This window comes from Eretmochelys imbricata, chromosome 8, assembly GCF_965152235.1.
Source record: "Eretmochelys imbricata isolate rEreImb1 chromosome 8, rEreImb1.hap1, whole genome shotgun sequence".
Taxonomy (NCBI): Eukaryota; Metazoa; Chordata; order Testudines; family Cheloniidae; genus Eretmochelys; species Eretmochelys imbricata.
In genome coordinates, this window is record NC_135579.1 from 79,430,955 (window position 1) to 79,448,310 (window position 17,356).

General features: G+C 45.6%; 1 protein-coding gene across 6 annotated transcripts in view; it reads left to right on the forward strand.

The window, feature by feature from the left end:
* Positions 1 to 1,455: 1,455 nt before the first annotated feature.
* Positions 1,456 to 17,356, forward strand: part of SSX2IP (SSX family member 2 interacting protein) — a 40,831-nt gene continuing 24,930 nt past the window's right edge. For all 6 annotated transcript variants that reach the window (XR_013346906.1, XM_077824933.1, XM_077824934.1 and 3 more), the window contains exon 1: positions 1,456 to 1,521. The gene's annotated coding sequence lies outside the window, so the exon portion shown is untranslated. The remainder of the gene's footprint in view (positions 1,522 to 17,356) is intronic.

Below are 17,356 nucleotides of genomic sequence, written 5' to 3' on the forward strand. Positions count from 1 at the left end.
CCTGTCAGAGCTGGTCTAGGTTTACTTGTTCCTGCCTCAGCACAGGCAAATGGACTAAATGACCTTGCCAAGGTCCCGTCCAGCCCTGGGTTTCTTCTCTATAACTTTACTATACTTTGTCACCCCCCGTCTTTGTGCTCACTGATTCTATATTTTATTAGTTTCAGAGTAACAGCCGTGTTAGTCTGTATTCGCAAAAAGAAAAGGAGTACTTGTGGCAAATTGGTTAGTCTCTAAGGTGCCACAAGTACTCCTTTTCTTTTCTTAATGTTTGCCTGTATTTTTCAGGTTTCATCCTTGTCTGAGCCGTGACTATACACACCATGTGAGAGTGTTGTACAATATTTCTTGTTCTTTGCCTAAATGAGATCTGACATATATACATAATAAGGATGTTAGTTTTCATGCAAGTCTGCACATATTAACACTAGCATGCTGCTCTCCTTCCCCTCCCCCAAACAGGACTATTCTTTCAGGCATATAACACAAACCTCCCTTGGGGCCGGAAAAGCAACACTTCTCAGTACACCTTTCAGCCACAAGCAGGGAGACCAGCACCTTTCCACAGCCCCACTGCGCTTTCCTGGAAAAGGTCAGCACCTCCCCCTCCCCTTTCCAGCACAGAGGCTGGGCTGTTCCCAGCCTCCTTCGCTCCCACACTCACCCCCCACACGCACACCTAGGACCTACATGTTTTGGCTACACAGGCTCTACAGTACGGCTGGGTGGGTCCCGGGCTTCTGTACCCACCACACAGGCTGGATGAGAGCTAACCCGAGGGACAGAGACAGTCTGCGGCCCGCCTTAGTTCACATGTGCCTAGGGTGACCAGTCAGCAAATGTGAAAAATTTGGGTGGGGCGTAGTAGGAGACCATATAAGAAAAAGACCCAAAATCAGGACTGTCCCTATAAAATCAGGATATCTGCTCAGCCTACAGGTGCCTGACAGCGCCAGGCACCTCTGGGGCCCAAGCGCTGCTACTGTTTATCCTGGGGCTGCGGGCCGCCTGCAGGGAGCAGGCCAAAGCCCGCCCTGGCGCAGGCTGCAGACAGAGCCTTTAGGGCCGGGCTGGGCACCTCCCCCAGCACAGCGCGGGCTCAGGCAGGGCCCGACGCCCACAGGGGACCGCCCGCCCCCGGAGCTCAGGCAGGCGTGCGGCGCGCAGCCCCGGCCTCACGAGCCAGGCAGGCTGAATGGCCTCTGCCCGGCGCGCAGCCCCCTCCCTCGCCGGGCGGGTCACAGGCGGGGCCCGGGCAGCCGCGCTGGGCGGGAGGGCCCCTCGGGCGGCGGCGGCGGATGTGGGTGCCGCGGCTGAGGACTCGGCCCACTGGGCCGGCGCAGGCCCTTGTTGCAGGTCTCCTAGCAACAGCCCGGCCAATGGGAGCAGCGCCGCGTCGGGGAGGGGGGTGGGGCGATTAACCCTGCGGGGCCCGGGCTGCGGCGCGTAGCGGCGGCGGCGGCGGCTGGGCTCGCTCGGGAGTCAGCCCCCCCCCCGGCAGCAGCAGGTGGTGCCATGCGGGTGAGTGAGCCCGCTCCCGGCCGTGGCTGCTCGGGCTGAGACGCTGGGGCCGTTGCCTGGGGCCGTTGGGCTGCCTGTGGCTCCAGCGGGGCCGGCCGGCCGGGGGCTGCAGGCGGGGAGCGTTTGCCGACGCGGGGGACGCTCGCGCACACACCGGGGGAGTTGGCCAATGGCGGGGGGCCTTGGGGGGGGGGGGGGAGATGCTCCTGCGCGCACAGGCTGGGCTGCTGGAACGATTTGTACGGGGGGGGGTGCTGAGAGCGAGTGAGCCAGCCTGTGACTGCTGTATCTGACGGACACCCCTTCCAGCCCGGGGGTGCCTGTGGCAGGGCCCCTGGTTCCAGCACTTGTGCCTCGCGGGGGTGGGGGGGTTTGCAGGTGGGGGCGCTCTTGCACACACCAGCCGGTTGCCGGGTTTGGTTGGATGTATCCCTGGAGATTTCAGCGCGTGACATAATCTTTAATTAAAGATTAATTCCCGGAGAGTCTAGTCCCCCTCCTGGAGGGGGACTCTCCGTGTGCAAATGGCTGAGCTGAGGGGATGCTTGTTCACACACAGGGCGGGGGGGGATCTTGTATGCTCAGGAGGGGGGAGTTTTTCCAGGTAGCAGGGGGGGACCTCTCATGCACACATGGAGGGAGTTGGTAGGCAGTGGGAGGAGGTGTTTGTTTGCACACGTTGTGGGGGATGAGGAGTTTGTGGGGGGGCGGCACCCAAGCATGCACATACTGGGGAGGGGAGTTTGGAGGTAGGGGGAGGCGCCTGTGCCCAAACCATGGGTGGTGTTTGTAGACCATAGGTAGGGGTGGAGAAACTGGGAGGAAAACGTGTGTATACTTGGGGGGAGTTAGTAGGTGGTGGGCAGCTGGGGGGACATGCTTGTGTACATGGGGGAGATTGCAGGTGGTGGGGGTTGGGAGGATGCGCCTGTGTACACAGGGGGGAGATTGCAGGTGGTGGCGGCTGAGGGATGCCTGTACATACACGGGGGGAGATTGCAGGTGGTGGCGGCTGAGGGATGCCTGTACATACACGGAGGGAGATTGCAGGTGGTGGCGGCTGAGGGATGCCTGTACATACATGGGGGGAGATTGCAGGTGGTGGCGGCTGAGGGATGCCTGTACATACACGGGGGGAGATTGCAGGTGGTGGTGGGGACGTGCATTCACACACGGAATTCGCAAGTGATGCGGGGGAGGCACTTGAACTCATGGGGGAATTGCAGATGGTAGGGGGAGTTAGTATGTGGTGGCAGCTTGTGGGGGATATGTGTGCACAGGGGGAGGGGAGTTCGCTTACGGTGGGGATGTGTGCATATTGGGGGGGGGAGTTTGCAAGTGGGGGGGATGCGTGTACTCCTGGCAGCGGGGAATGCACATGTAGTGGACACGCATATGGGGAGAGTTTGCAGGCATTTGGGTGCACATAGTTTGTGTTAGGGAGGGCCCTGCAAATTGTCTGCAAACACAGTATTGTAATTGCTTTAGGGAATTAGGCTAATGTCTGTGTGGATGACTGAACAGCATAACCTCCTAGCAGTAGCACTGAAGGTGCCAGTGTAGCATCTGTTCTTGTCTCTTTTATTTTTTTAAGCTGAGGGGTGGCTAGGAGGGAGGCTGGTAAGTGGTGTGTGAATGTTATTTGTATTGTGGGTTTTCCTTGCTGTTCCAAGCTTTATAACTAAGTACTATGTTCCCAACCTCTGTATGCCTCTCTGTCAGTCATGTTTGGAAGCAGGGTGGAGTGGTAAAGTTATATTCCATAGTGTCCAATTTCTCTGGGGCAACATTTTGTTGATGCTTTAGGACTCTAACTACATCAACTGTCAGTGACAATCTTGTAAATCCTGATGTGCACACCCTGTCAGATTCAGGGTGATCTGTAGGGAAGACGCTGTACTGGATTATCCAGTCTGTGTACAGTTTTCAGGTTGCTAGCTGGACCCCTGCTATCAGGCCCAACATACTGTTGATTTGTGTGAAGCTGAACGTAGCAGATGCTTCTAGGCTGGTGAAGGTCTTACATCTGTTTTAAGCGTGCTGTGAATTTTCAAAATTATTCTGGGTTTTGCTGCTAAATTGGTTTAACACTTGAAATCAGGAGTTGTAGGAGGTAAGAGGCCATGGTGTTTATATTGCATTATCTTGACCCTTGCTTTGCTTTTAAAAAATAATCATTGTTGATCAGGATTTTCCTATCTTGTAGCAAGATACAAAGGAAATTGTTTAAGATCAAATTACAATGCAAGACCATTTTAATATTATCTATTTTTGTATATCTTTAGTCATACAGAGCACTTCACAGTTACCAGGCTAGCATGCAAATATAAGTAACTTTGTAGCATCCAGTATGTCCTTCCTGTAGGTATGATGGACACCTTGCTCAAGTTTCAGGGGAATGGTTTGGATATGAATAGAATGGGAGGTCCATGAAGTAGGATTTGACTTTATTAGATGACAGTTTCTTAGTAGTAAACCTGGAGGAAAAGTGGTTTTGAGACTTTGGGACTTGATTCCATTTGAAGCCATCATCAAATGAGAAGGAGTAGCATGGAAGCAGGATTTTTTTCCACGCTGGAGAGATGGAGAAACGGGGGAGCAAGAGACAGACCCCTCGTATTTGAAGTGAGTAGAACTTGAGCTGGAAAATAGAAAGACCTTGGTAGGTGGGAAAATATCTTATCTGCAAACAAAATTAAAAGGAAAAGCAAAAAAAAAAAAAAGTTTTAAAAAGTTGAATTCAGAAAGAAGGCTCAGGGAGTGTTTGGGGACTAAATGGAAAAGTACCAGTGCTAAAACCTTGGGGATTGTTAAAGTGAGGTTTAGTGGAAGAGGAATGTTTTATGCTAGTCGCATGTAGTAGGTGTTTTGAATACAGAGAAACAAGAAGAATTGGGTACCCAAGATCTCCACAAAATACTTATAGGCTGGATTTATAGATAGGCTGGATTTTTGTCATGGTCAAATTCAGCATTGAGGATGAGGTAAAAGAAGAGAAGATTGACTGACTAAATATATCATATCAGATTCAATACCATAAAGCCCATTGTAAGCTATTAAAAATGCTAAAATGGTGAGCAAGGGCTGCCTAATAGGGCCAGAAAGAGATGCCTAATAGGAAGATGGTAATGCTCTCATAGTAGAGGGGTACTAATGTGGAGGTGAAATGGGTATGTTCAAGTCAGGACGGGGATTTGGGAGCTTGATGGACTATTTCCCCAGTGGCTGAATGAAAAGAAAAGATCAGTCATCTATAAAGGTAGAAGGCATGGTTGAATCTTGCAATAGTAGATGATGCTGTATGAAAAGAGTACTGAATGTACTTGGTGAAGGTGGATGTGGGGGTAACTTTGCAGCTCAGCATTTAATGTTGTTTTAACTTCCTGGTGTAAGGAGCTAGGAACGTGAAGGAGCAATTGTCTAACATTCAGGCATATGAGTAACTTTTACCAGATGTAAGTGTGTGTGTTTCTGTGTGATTGTAGGTGTATAGCTGGTCAACTTCAAATAAACATTTTACTTGTTAAATTGCAAGTCGTTTTAAAATGTAAATGAAATTGAGAAATGCAAAATAAGAACATAAGAATGAACCTACTGGATCAGACCAATGGTCCATCTAGTCCAGTATCCTGTCTTCTGGCCGTGGCCAAGTGCTTCAGAGGGAATGAACAGAACATCGCAATTTATCGAGTGATCCATCCCTTGACATCTAGTTCCAGCTTCTAGCAGTCAGAGGTTTAGTGATACCCAGAGTATGGGTTCCTGATCTTCTTGGCTAATAGCCACTGATGGCCTTATATGCCATGAATTGATCAGATTCTTTTTTTTGAACCGACTTACAGTTTTGGCCTTCACAGCTTCTCCTGGCAATGAGTTCCACAGGTTGACTGTGTGTTGTTTGAAGTACTTCCTTATGCTTATTTTAAAGCTGCTGCCTGTTAATTTCATTGGGTGACCCCTGGTTCTTGTATTATGTGAAGGGGTGAATAACACTTCTCTATTCACTTTATCCACATCATTCATGGTTTTATAGACCTCTCTCATATTCCCCTCCCATCGTCTCTCTTTCTGAGCTGAGCAGTCCCAGCCTTGTTAATCTCTTCTCATATGGGAGCTGTTCTAAACCCCCTAATCATTTCTGGTGCCCTTCTCTGTACTTTTTCCAATTCTAGCAGATCTTTTTTTGAGATGGGGTGACCAGAACTGCATGCAGTATTCAAGGTGTGGGCATACCATGGGTTTATATAGTGGCATTTGGTATGAGTACCCAAACTCCAAAATGGGGCTGTCTCGCAAAACCATAATATACAGATGCATTGAGTGAATACTACAGTACTGCAGGCTGAAAAATTTGTGATTTGCTTTTTTCAAATTAACTTTGATAAGTTTGAATAGCTTAGACGGACACATAAAACTCCTTAATTAAAAACTCTGAATGTAGAAAAATGTTGGCAAAATATGACCCATGCATTTTTCTATGATTAATATAACTGACAGCACTAAACTAGGTTAAATAGTTACAAACTAGTGAACTAGGGTTTATGAATTTCTGGGGTTCATTTTTGACTATCCAATAGTAACTTTTTATTATAACTATAATGAAAATAGACAACTCTATTTTAAAAGTATTTATATCACTAATTGCAAATTAGATTATTAAAATCTGCAGTAAAATAATGATCAACTGTCAAATTTCAAGGGTGGGGACACTTGGATTTTCAAAAAAATAAAGCAAGTTTCTTATGACATTTTTATAGATAGGCATAAAGTTGTAATTTAATTACTTCTGTGTGCCCTAAATTTCCATAGGCTGATATGTTTGTTTCATCTGGATAATAGCCATCTGTGGAGGGGATTACTAGGCAAATGTAAAAGCTTTAAGCAGCTTTACATCTCCTTTTGGAATTTAATCTTAGGGCAAGTAATAGTGTTGTATTTTAAGTAAATGTTACCATATATCTTTTTTGTTTGTTCTGTCTTATGAACAGCTTTCTGTGTATTTTCTGTGAGGCAGCTTACAAGTTGCAACATACCTGCATTCTGCAAAATGTAGTGACTAAAATATTTGGGGAGTATTTGTGATACTCAACTTCAACCAGCCAACAAGTATTTTCTTTTTGTAGAGTAGTTCTGACATCAGGAAAAATTAAAACTTTCTGAGAGGGAAGAGAACTAATTTTGGAGAGGAATTTTCTGGACAACTTTATATTTTATTTTACTTTTCTGAAACTGCCCATCTGGTGTTGAGCAGCCAGATGGTGTAATGTGATTACATTGCGGTACTATGAAAAACTATTATGTTCTGACACTAGTTTGCCTGAACTAGTTCTGAAAACTCAATTGAGTAGGAGTAGCAGTCTACATAAGTTCAAACTTTACATTCAAAATCTGTGTGCTTCAGACAACTAGCATTGTATGTTGTATATGGTGAGCCCTGTAATCTAGCTACTATATATAATTTTAAATTGTGCCACAAATTGAACTCCTAAAACTAATTTATGACTAGATCTGATTTGCATTTTAAATCATTATTGTATATAAGAACATAAGAATGGCCATATTGGGTCAGACTAATAGTTCAGTTAGCCCAGTATCCAGTCTTCCGATGGTGGCCAATGCCAGATGCTTCAGAGGAAATGAACAGAACAGAGCAATTTATCGAGTAATCCATCTGTTGTCCACACCCAGCTTCTGGCATTTAGAGGCTAGAGACACACAGAGTGTGGGATTGTGTCCCTGACCATCTTGGCTAATGGCCATTGATGCTCCATGAACTGATAATTCTTTTTTTGAACCCACTTACACTTTTGGCCTTCACAACATGCCCCGGCAACGAGTTCCACAGGTTGACTGAGTGTTGAGTGAAGAAGTACTTCTTTTTGTTTGTTTTAAACCTTCTGCCTATTAATTTCATTGGGTGATCTCTGGCTCTTGTGTTATGTAAAGGAGTAAATAACACTTCCTTATTCACTTTCTCTACACCGTTCATGATTTTATAGATCTCTCATATTGCCCCTCGGTTGTCTCTTTTCCAAGCTGAAAAGTCCCAATCTTTGTAATCTCTCCTCATAAAGCTGTTCCATACCCTTAATCATTTTTGTTGCCTTCTCTACCTTTTTCAGTTCTAATAGATCTTTTTTGAGATTGGGCAACCAGAACTGCATGCAGTATTCAAGGTGTGGGCATACCAGGGATTTATATAGTGGCATTATGATATTTACTATCTTTTTATCTATCCCTTTTCTAATGGTTCCTAATATTTTGTTAGGAATGCATTAGCAAACAAACAAGAAATAGTTTTATGAATTGTTTGTCAAAGAAAAAGAAAAAATGGGCACATCTCCAATGTGTCTTTGACATTTTGGGGTTCAACCCAGACCAGTGAGAGGTTGTGTTACTGCCTGCCCTGTAACCCTGGGTGCCTTAAATGCTCTCCTGCTGTGGCTCACAGCCCAGACACCAACCGCCAGCAAACAGGTATGCGATTCCTTAAGCATCTGTGTGCTGTGCAGCCCTGGTTCAGCACTCCGACCTCAGCAGCCTGCCTACAGCACAGCAGCCCCACCAGCTTTGGCTACTAGTTGCAGGATGACCACAACAGGCTTCCAAATTTCCCTCAAACTCTCTGTCCTAAATTGTCCAGCCTGCTCCTGGAACATTCAGAGACGCTATAAGGTTCATTGCTCCTGTAAAGAGAGAAAAGCCCAGCTTGTTACTTTAACTGGTGCTAACAATCACGTCAATTCAAATATAGCACTAGGTTGGTTTAGATTAAAAGTAAAATAAGTTTGTTTAATCAAAAAGAGGTTTTAAGTGAGTTCAAGTGCAGGGGTGAAGATGAAAATGGTTATAAGCAGATAAAATTAAAAATAAATTTTCTAATGGCTCATACATAACTTAACAAGCTACAGTCTCTGTTCAGGATTTCTTACCCATCTTTCTTCTTTCCAGCTACGGCTAACTTTCTCTCAGTCAGGACTTTCCACAGAAGTATGAGGTGCTGGTTTCCCTTGTTTTCGTAGGCGAAAGATAAATTAGGAGTTCTCTGCTCCTCGCCTTATAATCCAGCAAACCTTTGACAAGTATCTCTCTTAAAGTTCATTGACCTCTTGCTGTTCTTCCCTTCCTGTGGACTTCCCATCCCTCTGTTGATTTGTATGTAAATGGGGCTTCTATTGTTTTGATTCTGTAATGCTTACCTTACATTGGAGCCAGGTAGACATCCCTTCTCTCCTGTCTGGGGGAAATCCTGATTCTCCTTGTATTTGGTCACAGACTTTAAAGCAGGGGTGGGCAAACTTTCTGGCCCAAGGCCCACACTGGGGTTGCAAAACTGTATGGAGGGCCAGGTAGGGAAGGCTGTGCCTCCCCAAACAGCCTGGCCCCACCAGCATCCGACCCCTCCCACTTCCCACCCCCTGACTGCCCCCCTCAGAACCTCCACCCCATCCAACCACTCCTGCTCCCTGTCCCCTGACTGCCCCGACCCTATCCACACCCCCGTCCCCTTACAGGCCCCCCGGGACTCCCATGCCTATCCAGTCCTCCCTGTCCCCTGACTGCCCCCCCGAAACTCTGCCCCATCCAACCTCTCCTGCTCCTTGTCCCTTGACTGCCCCCCCCCCGGACCCTGTTCCCCTAACCAGCCCCCCCGGGACCCCACCCCCTATTCAACCACCCTGTCCCCTGACTGCCCCGACCCCTATCCACACCCCTGCCAGGCTCCCCGGGACTCCCACGCCTATCCAAACCCCCCTATCCCCTGACTGCCCCCCGGAGCCCCCTGGCCACCTTACCATGCTGCTCAGAGCAGCATGTCTGGCAGCCGTGCCGCTCGGCCAGAGCCAGACACCCTGCCGCACTGCGCTGCAGGAGCGCACAGCCCCGCCACCCAGAGCATTGCCTGCGCGACGGCATGGCTGCAGGGGAGGGGCCAGGGGCTTGCCTCCCCGGCCCGAAGCTCAAGGGCTGGGCAGGACGGTCCCGTGGGCCAGATGTGTTAGTTTCCCCACCTCTGCTTTAAAGCATAATATTAGTGAGTATTCATAATGCCTCATATGGTGATATTCATAACCAGTGTGTCACAGGGTTTCATAAAAGACATGAAATCATAGACTATCAGGGTTGGTAGGGACCTCAGGAGGTCATCTAGTCCATCCCCCTGCTCAAAGCAGGACCTATCCCCAATTAAATCATCCCAGCCAGGGCTTTGTCAAGCCTGACCTTGAAAACCTCTAAGGAAGGAGATTCTGCTACCTCCCTAGGTAACCCAGTCCAGTGCTTCACCACCCTCCTAGTGAAAAAGTTTTTCCTAACATCCAACCTAAGTCTCCCCCACTCAATACACTTTTATAATACAGTAATATTGTACACAACAGTTGATTCAGTTGCTTATCATTTGAGGTTCAGACCCCAGTCAGAGCTCTTTCCCCCACTCACTAAGTTGATGGCTTTGTTTGCTTTTTATGTAAATGTGCCTTTATTTTCTCTGCCTGATGGCCAGGCTGGTCAGACACACACATACACATTCCATTGTCTAGTGGGGGCTGGGTTTATGCCTTGCTTACCAAACACATTTTAAGAACTGTAAATCTAGCACACATCCATAACGCTTTGTACACAGCTCATACATATATCACGCAAGAATATTAATGATCAGGATCAGTCAGTTTTTAGTTTTTCAGTGATATTACATGCCACTTCTTGGGTATATATCATAGCAACAGTGTATTAGGTGTAGTGAGCGTGTCAGGTGTGACGAGTTGCTGACACAGAATAGTTAACCACCAGTGGACCTCTGAGTCACCATGCCACTATTAAAGAGGTATTTCTATTTTGGAGAAACGTAATCCGAGTGCAGCAGAATATTTAGAAGGTGCTGAATCTGATTTTTTGAAGGGAAAATACACAAGCAATGCTCAGTGGGTAGAGAGGGTGATTGGGGTGGAAGAATAGGAGGGAATGGGGGGGAAGGGGTTGGGGAATCAGAGGATGGGGACCAGTGGGAGAGGAGGGGAGCAGTGGGACGCTGGAAAGGAGGACATGGGGGTGGATGACAGAGGCACTGGGGGAGAATAGGGGTGGGACACCTTTCAGCCACACATCCCCCACCATGTATGTGCCATGATCTAGGGACTCCCAGCCCACCTAAAGGGGTGTGACAATCTGTTCCTCCAGGAAGCCAGGTTCTGAGAGGGCTTGTCTTTTGTGGGGGTCTGAACCGCTATCCCCCTTGTGATATGAGATCTGGGGGGTCCCTTGCCCATTTATGGGGATGTGACCTTCCCTGCCTGCCTGTATAAGCCAGGTTATGGGGGCGTGCCTTGCCTTTCTGAGGTTGTCCAAGATCTCTCTCCCTCCTCCCATGTGAACAAGGACCTGAGGAAGAGCCCCTCTGGGGGAGAGTTTAGAACAGGCATGCTCAGAGCATGCACAAAGAACACATTCCTGACACTGGCGTTCTATAACTACATTAGGAACAAGAGAAAGGCAAAGGGAAGTATAGGTCCACTATTTAATGGGGAAGGAGAGCTAATGATACAATATCAAGAAGGCTGAGGTGTTTAATATCTATTTTGCTTCAGTCTTCACTAAAAAGATTAATGGTGACCATATTCTCAACACAATTCATATTAACAACAAGGGGGAAGGAGCATATTCCAAAATAGGGAAAGGTTCTAGTGAATCACAAACTGAATATGAATTACTATGTTGCAGTTTTGAAAAAAGCTAATACCCTTCTGGGGTATATTAACAGGAGTGTCATGTGTAAGACGTGGGAGGTAATTGTCCCACTGTACTTGGCACTGGTGAGGCTTCAGCTGGACTACTGTGTCCAGTTCTGGGTGCCACACTTTAAGAAAGATGTGGACAAATTGGAGAGCAACAAAAATGATAAAAGGTGACCTCTGAGGAGAGGTTTAAAGAAGGCCGAGGAGGTACCTCGTAATAGTCTTCAGATGTGTTAAGGGCTATTATAAAGAGGACAGTGGTCAATTGTTCTCTATGTCCACTAATGTAGACCAGAAGTAATCAGCTTAATCTGCATCAAGAGAGAGATTTAGATTCATTATAAGGAAAAACATTCTAACTATAAGGAGAGCTAAATACGGGAATAGGCTTCTAAGGGAGGTTGTGGAATCCCCATCTATAGATGTGTGTAGTTTGGATATGGGCTAGTGTAATTGTGCCCCCAGTAATATGTACATTCCCAGCAAAACACCTAATACACAGTACACCCAATTGTCCACCCCTTGCATAGGCCATTGATCCTGCTCCTCCATAGTCACAGGAGAGGGGCACAGCCAAACATCTTCTGTTGATTTACACTATTTTACACACCCCTCCATTGATTCCCAGTTAGCTCCTCCCCTTCTCATTATTTCTATAGGGCTTGTGGGGACCACCTTAGTTGCCATTCCATTTCCAGGTATCATGGTAGCTATTACACAGGTGCTGGCCTCCTAGTTGAGCATTTTGCATTCCCATACACATCTCCCCCTCAAGGTCAGCCTTTTGAAACCATCCCCCACCCACATCATGAGATTTTCTGTTCATTAAAACACAACAATGCTAGCAACAAGACAAACACCACAAAACATAGATCCCTGGTATTCTGAGTTATTCTTCCACTGGCGCCAGCTTGCTTGTAGAGTGTCTGAAAAACAAAAGAAATAATTTCCACCTCCCTGGTGGGGACAGACTATTGCTTAATAATAATACCACTTTCTTTTACAAATTTCCTTGCTAATTGCAGAAAAAAAAGAATTACCTTCAGGCTGTCCTTATTTTGTTCTATAGTCAGGCTAGTGAATTACCCCACTCACTGGTCATTTATGAAATTCATGAGGTGGTGTACCTCAGTTTCCCCTCTTGTACAACAGACCATGTTTGCAATAGTTTCTCTTCTGTACCAAGCTTTAAGTTTATTCTCAGGTAATAGCTGAGACACAGCTTCAGATTTTAGCACTATACACACACACACACAAAATTCTCTTTTTCCTAACATCCCTTGCACTGTGATTACTCTTTTACACAACTGTACCCCGATTACACTTCCATCTTGTACAACTAGACACAACCAGGGGCAGCCAAGTTAAGTTCCATAAGAAACCCGTTACATCCTTTAGTGATTTTGATTACATTACCCAATAGTCAAATAATTTTGATCAGATTCTCTCTCTGCCTGCAGCAGTCCCTTATAGACCATTTCTATGGGAAAAGGGCCCATTTTCCCTCAGAATAGCTGTAAAGGCTTCTGGGGACAGAAGCATAGTGGTGGTGGTAGCCACTCTACCTGACCCCCTTGGATAATTTAATTACCAAGCTTCCATCCAATGTGACTGCACAGAGTTGAACATCCAGTTACATTTATATAACTGGGTTTTATCATTAAGCGAAAACTTCCTTCTTGACATCTCACATAAGTATCCAAAGTACCCTCCATTAAAACTTCAGAAAACAAAAGAGTGTGGAAAGGCAGGTTGCACTTTGAAACTTTTCTTTTTTCTTCCCCTTCTTTCTCTCCACTCCCCCAGGACCAAGTCCCAGCTCCAGTCTCTAAAGATAGTCTGTTAACTCTGCTTTTGACTTTAAACCCTGTTGTGCCAAATCATCTTTCACTACCCCTAACTAATTTACAACCCTTCAGCAGCCCTTGCTGAAGCAGCACCAAACTTCAAAGATTACTGGCAGCTTCCCATAATGCTGCCCTTACTTCAAACCTCTCTCAAGCAGACTGAAGTGCCTCCTTTCCCTGGAAGGCATTCAGTCCCCATGAGCAGGGACCTTCTTCCACTACCCATATACCAAGGAGGGTGGGCTCCTCAGCCACCCCCCATCCCTCTGGGTCCCCTAACACTTCCTTCATTTCCTTTTTAATCTTATCCCAGGTTGACCCCTGCACCTGGTATGGACCCTGGTTCTTCCTTATCCATTTATCCAAAAATCCTTTACCCTGGCTTGCCAGAACTTGCAACTACCATCACGAGAGTTCGCGATACCCCCTCCAAGCAGCTGCGTGGACTGTTGTGGAGGGGGACTTACAGGCTGCCACTCTCCTATCCAATGTGATGCATCTGAGTCACGGCACCAAGATGTTAGGGGGCTTATTCCTGCACCCACTTACTTCCCTGGTCCTTCTCGCATGAACAGAGAGCAACAATATCTGAAGTCCAAAGGTGCAAACAATTTGATGTTTATTGGGGGTGAACTTCCAGCAAGCATGATTCCAGTTTCCTTCCTTAGTGTCCCCCTTCCCAGCTCTGACACCATAGAGCCTTACACCTGTGTCCCTGTTCCCATTTCCCTCTTTAGCAAAACATGATTCCAATTTCCCCATCTCCATTCCCCCCACCAACCCTCTCACTTCCTGATTGACTGCAGACCATATAGTAGAACTTGAGTTCTGCTTAGCTATACCTTAACCAATCATTACCCTGAAATTTAACTAACCAATCCTAACATATTGTAACATGATTATTTAACCAATTATATCCCACCACCTTAATTAGTTTACACCCAGCAAAATAATTATACAGCAGACAGGAACAATCACAGAACCAGACAGAGATTATGCAGACAAACAATAGCAAAGTGGGAACTATAATGACAAAACCATACAGAAGTGAGGATTTCACATCCCAGCTATTGATAAGTGAGTTCTTGCCAGACAGGATGCTATCAAATGAAGTTTCCTTTTACATTTTCTAGGCACTTCCCTTTCTCTGGAGGTGATAGGAATACAGTCCTGTCCTGCTAATGCCTAACAGCCCAATAGCACCTTCTTTCAGTGTGACTAGGTTGGGATGTGAGGCTGTGACCGTTCGCTTCCCAGCTTATGGCTGCCTCTGCTGCTTAGCCAAAGGCCTTAGCCTAAGAACAGGGCCTCAGACTGTGACAGTAAGAGAAGGACCTTACACCTGCAGACAGTGATTTTGATTCTTTCTTTTATACCTCTATAACTAGCCAAGTGATAAGAATACACCTAAATTCTTAGAGTACAGGCCTTTACCGACAGGCCTGAATATCTATATCCTAACACCATCATTTGAGGTTTTTAAGAACCGGTTAGACAAACTCCTATAACGGATGGTCTAAGTGTACTTGGTCCTTCCTCAATGCTTGGGGCTGGACTAGATGACTTTGAGGGTCCCTTCAGGCCGTACATTTCTATGATCCTATGAATATGAGGAGTAGCAGATGATGTTGGGCTTTTATGGGTGGTGGGTGTCTGTCAGCCCTGAATTCTCCCCTTGTGTGTGTGCATATGGGGGTCTAGGGGAGCCCTTCTCTTTGTTCATTATAAGTTCTGGGGTCTGGGGACCCTCCCCCTCTTTGCGTGCAATCTTCTTTCCTCTCCATGTGACTGGGATGGAGGGACTGACGGTAACACAGATTTAAGCCTCTGTAATCTAGAAAATAGTTAAGATACACAGTGTGGTGGGTGGTGGCCAGTGTGTGTGGGGTTTAATCTTCTGTAACCTTTATGTTGAAATGTTTCCAATTAATATTAGGTTGTTAAAATAAGGGTGCAATAAAACCCAACTGAGTTTTCATGTTGGAGCCTCTAGGTTGGTTACAGAAAATGTATTTAGTAGAGGACTACACTTTGAATGATACAACCAAACTTTATCAAAAAGAAAACTTAGTTAAGCAAACAGTCATGCAATTACTACTTACACAACACTACAGTTATACTTACACTGTAACATCTTTGAATGTATCAATGGATGATAGGTCCACAAGAGCAAAGTACAGTTTTATAATCCTGGAACCTAATGGTATCCTTTGGAGGTTAATTGGAGTTCTCCAATTTAGCAAAACTACTCCTTTTATAATCCATTATTATACTAATTAACATTAAATTGCTTTTTACCATAATTATATTTCTGCCACCTCATTATTATTTCTTTACATTACACATTATTTAAATTAACATCTGAACCAATATGCTTCCCATACTATCAATTTAGATTGCATTTTATTAAAACATTCTCAGTTCTTCTTGCTCAGACCAGTTATAACTAAAACATAATGGCAGCATAACCCTGGGTCATGTCCTTGCTAACTTTTACTTTCCTGTAACACTCTGTCTTTAACTTATCTCTAACTTTCTCACACTAATATCAATTTTCCATACTCCTGTCCTAAATTCTACTTATTTCTTTACCTAAACTATTCTATAGGCCAGTGGTTCTCAACCAGGGGTACGTGGACCAGGAGGAGGTACGTCAACTCAGCTAGATATTTGCCTAGTTTTGCCACAGGCTACATAAAAAGCACTAGCAAAGTTAGTACAAACTAAAATTTCATACAGACAATGACTTGTTTATATAGTTCTATATAATGTACACTGAAACATAAGTACAATATTTGTATTCCAAATGATTTATGTTATAATTATACAGTAAAAATGAGAAAGTAAGCAATTTTTCAGTAATAATGTGCTGTGACACTTTTGTATTTTTATGTCTGATTTTGTAAGCAAGTACTTTTTAAGCGAGGTGAGACTTGGGGTATGCAAGGCAAATCAGACTCCTGAAAGGGGTACAGTAGTCTGGAAAGGTTGAGAGCCACTGCTACAGGCTACAAGAGGAGGGGCCTGGTTTGGAGGAGGCGTAGACTGGGTGGAACTGGGGCATTGCTGGGGAAGCCCAGCTGAAACAGGGATAGAAGTCTTAGCTGGTGGTGCGTAGTGGGAATGAGGGGCCCAGCTCTGTTTGCAGATCAGGCTACATAACCAAGGTAGCATGCTCCCCTGCAGTAAGCTGCTGCCTGTGATATGTATATGCAGCAGCATAGGGCAGTAGACAACAAGGAGCAATTTCTTGCATGCTGATGGCTTCTGCATTGCCAGCTAATGGCTCAGCAGGATGGGGAGCTGATAATGTCTGCGGGAGGTGGGATATATGTTGCAGGGAATGGTAGCGTGGGGGCAGAGAAGGTAAGAGACACCAGTCTTCTCTTATATGCTTAAAGTTTCTGTAACAAACATGTAATAAAACTGCCACGGTTTTGGAAAGTAGATTATCCATGAGATTTCTCTTACTGGCCTGTTGGCAACTACACTTGCAAACATTTCAAAGCACAATTATCCTGCATTCTACTATAACAACGTGTACAGGAGGGGAAAGGAGCTCTGAGGAATTACATAGCAACCATGTGGCCTAATGGAAAGAGCACTGAACTGGAACTATTCCTAACTCTGCCACTGGCTTGCTGGGTGGCCTTGGCCAAGTCACTTCTCTTCTATCCCTCCGTTTTCCATCTGTAAAATAGGGATAATGATGTAAAGTTATTTTAGACCTGCTGATGAAAAGCACTATATAAAAGCTAGGTCATTCGTTATTATCTAGCCACAGTGGCATATCAACTGCTAACCTAGCTCATTCCACAGCTAAGCCCCTCGACCAAGAATGTTTATCTGTGGTTCTTGTATTTAATCCTGGGGATATTGTGAGCTGCATTGTCCTAGAAGAACATAACCGCCCTGGAGGGTCATAGATGGAGATATGGTTGCTGGGTCTCAGTCTGTTGATGGCTTTGAAGATCAAGAGCAAGGTCACTGGCATTGAGAATTAATGAAAGGATGTGAGCACATGAATAGTGTGCTTGTGGCATCTCCTCCTGTGCATAGGTGGACTGACACACTCTGCTCTTTTGCATTCAGCCCCATATCCAGTAAAAAGAGGAACCTGTACAATGAAGATAATTCTAGTGGCAAAACACTGGCCATTTTCAGAGATGGTTACTTTTTGGAGACTTAGTAAGGTCTCCTGATGGTGCACAACAATTTAGGATGCCTTTTGCTGGTGGTTGAGCAATTTTAGGACCT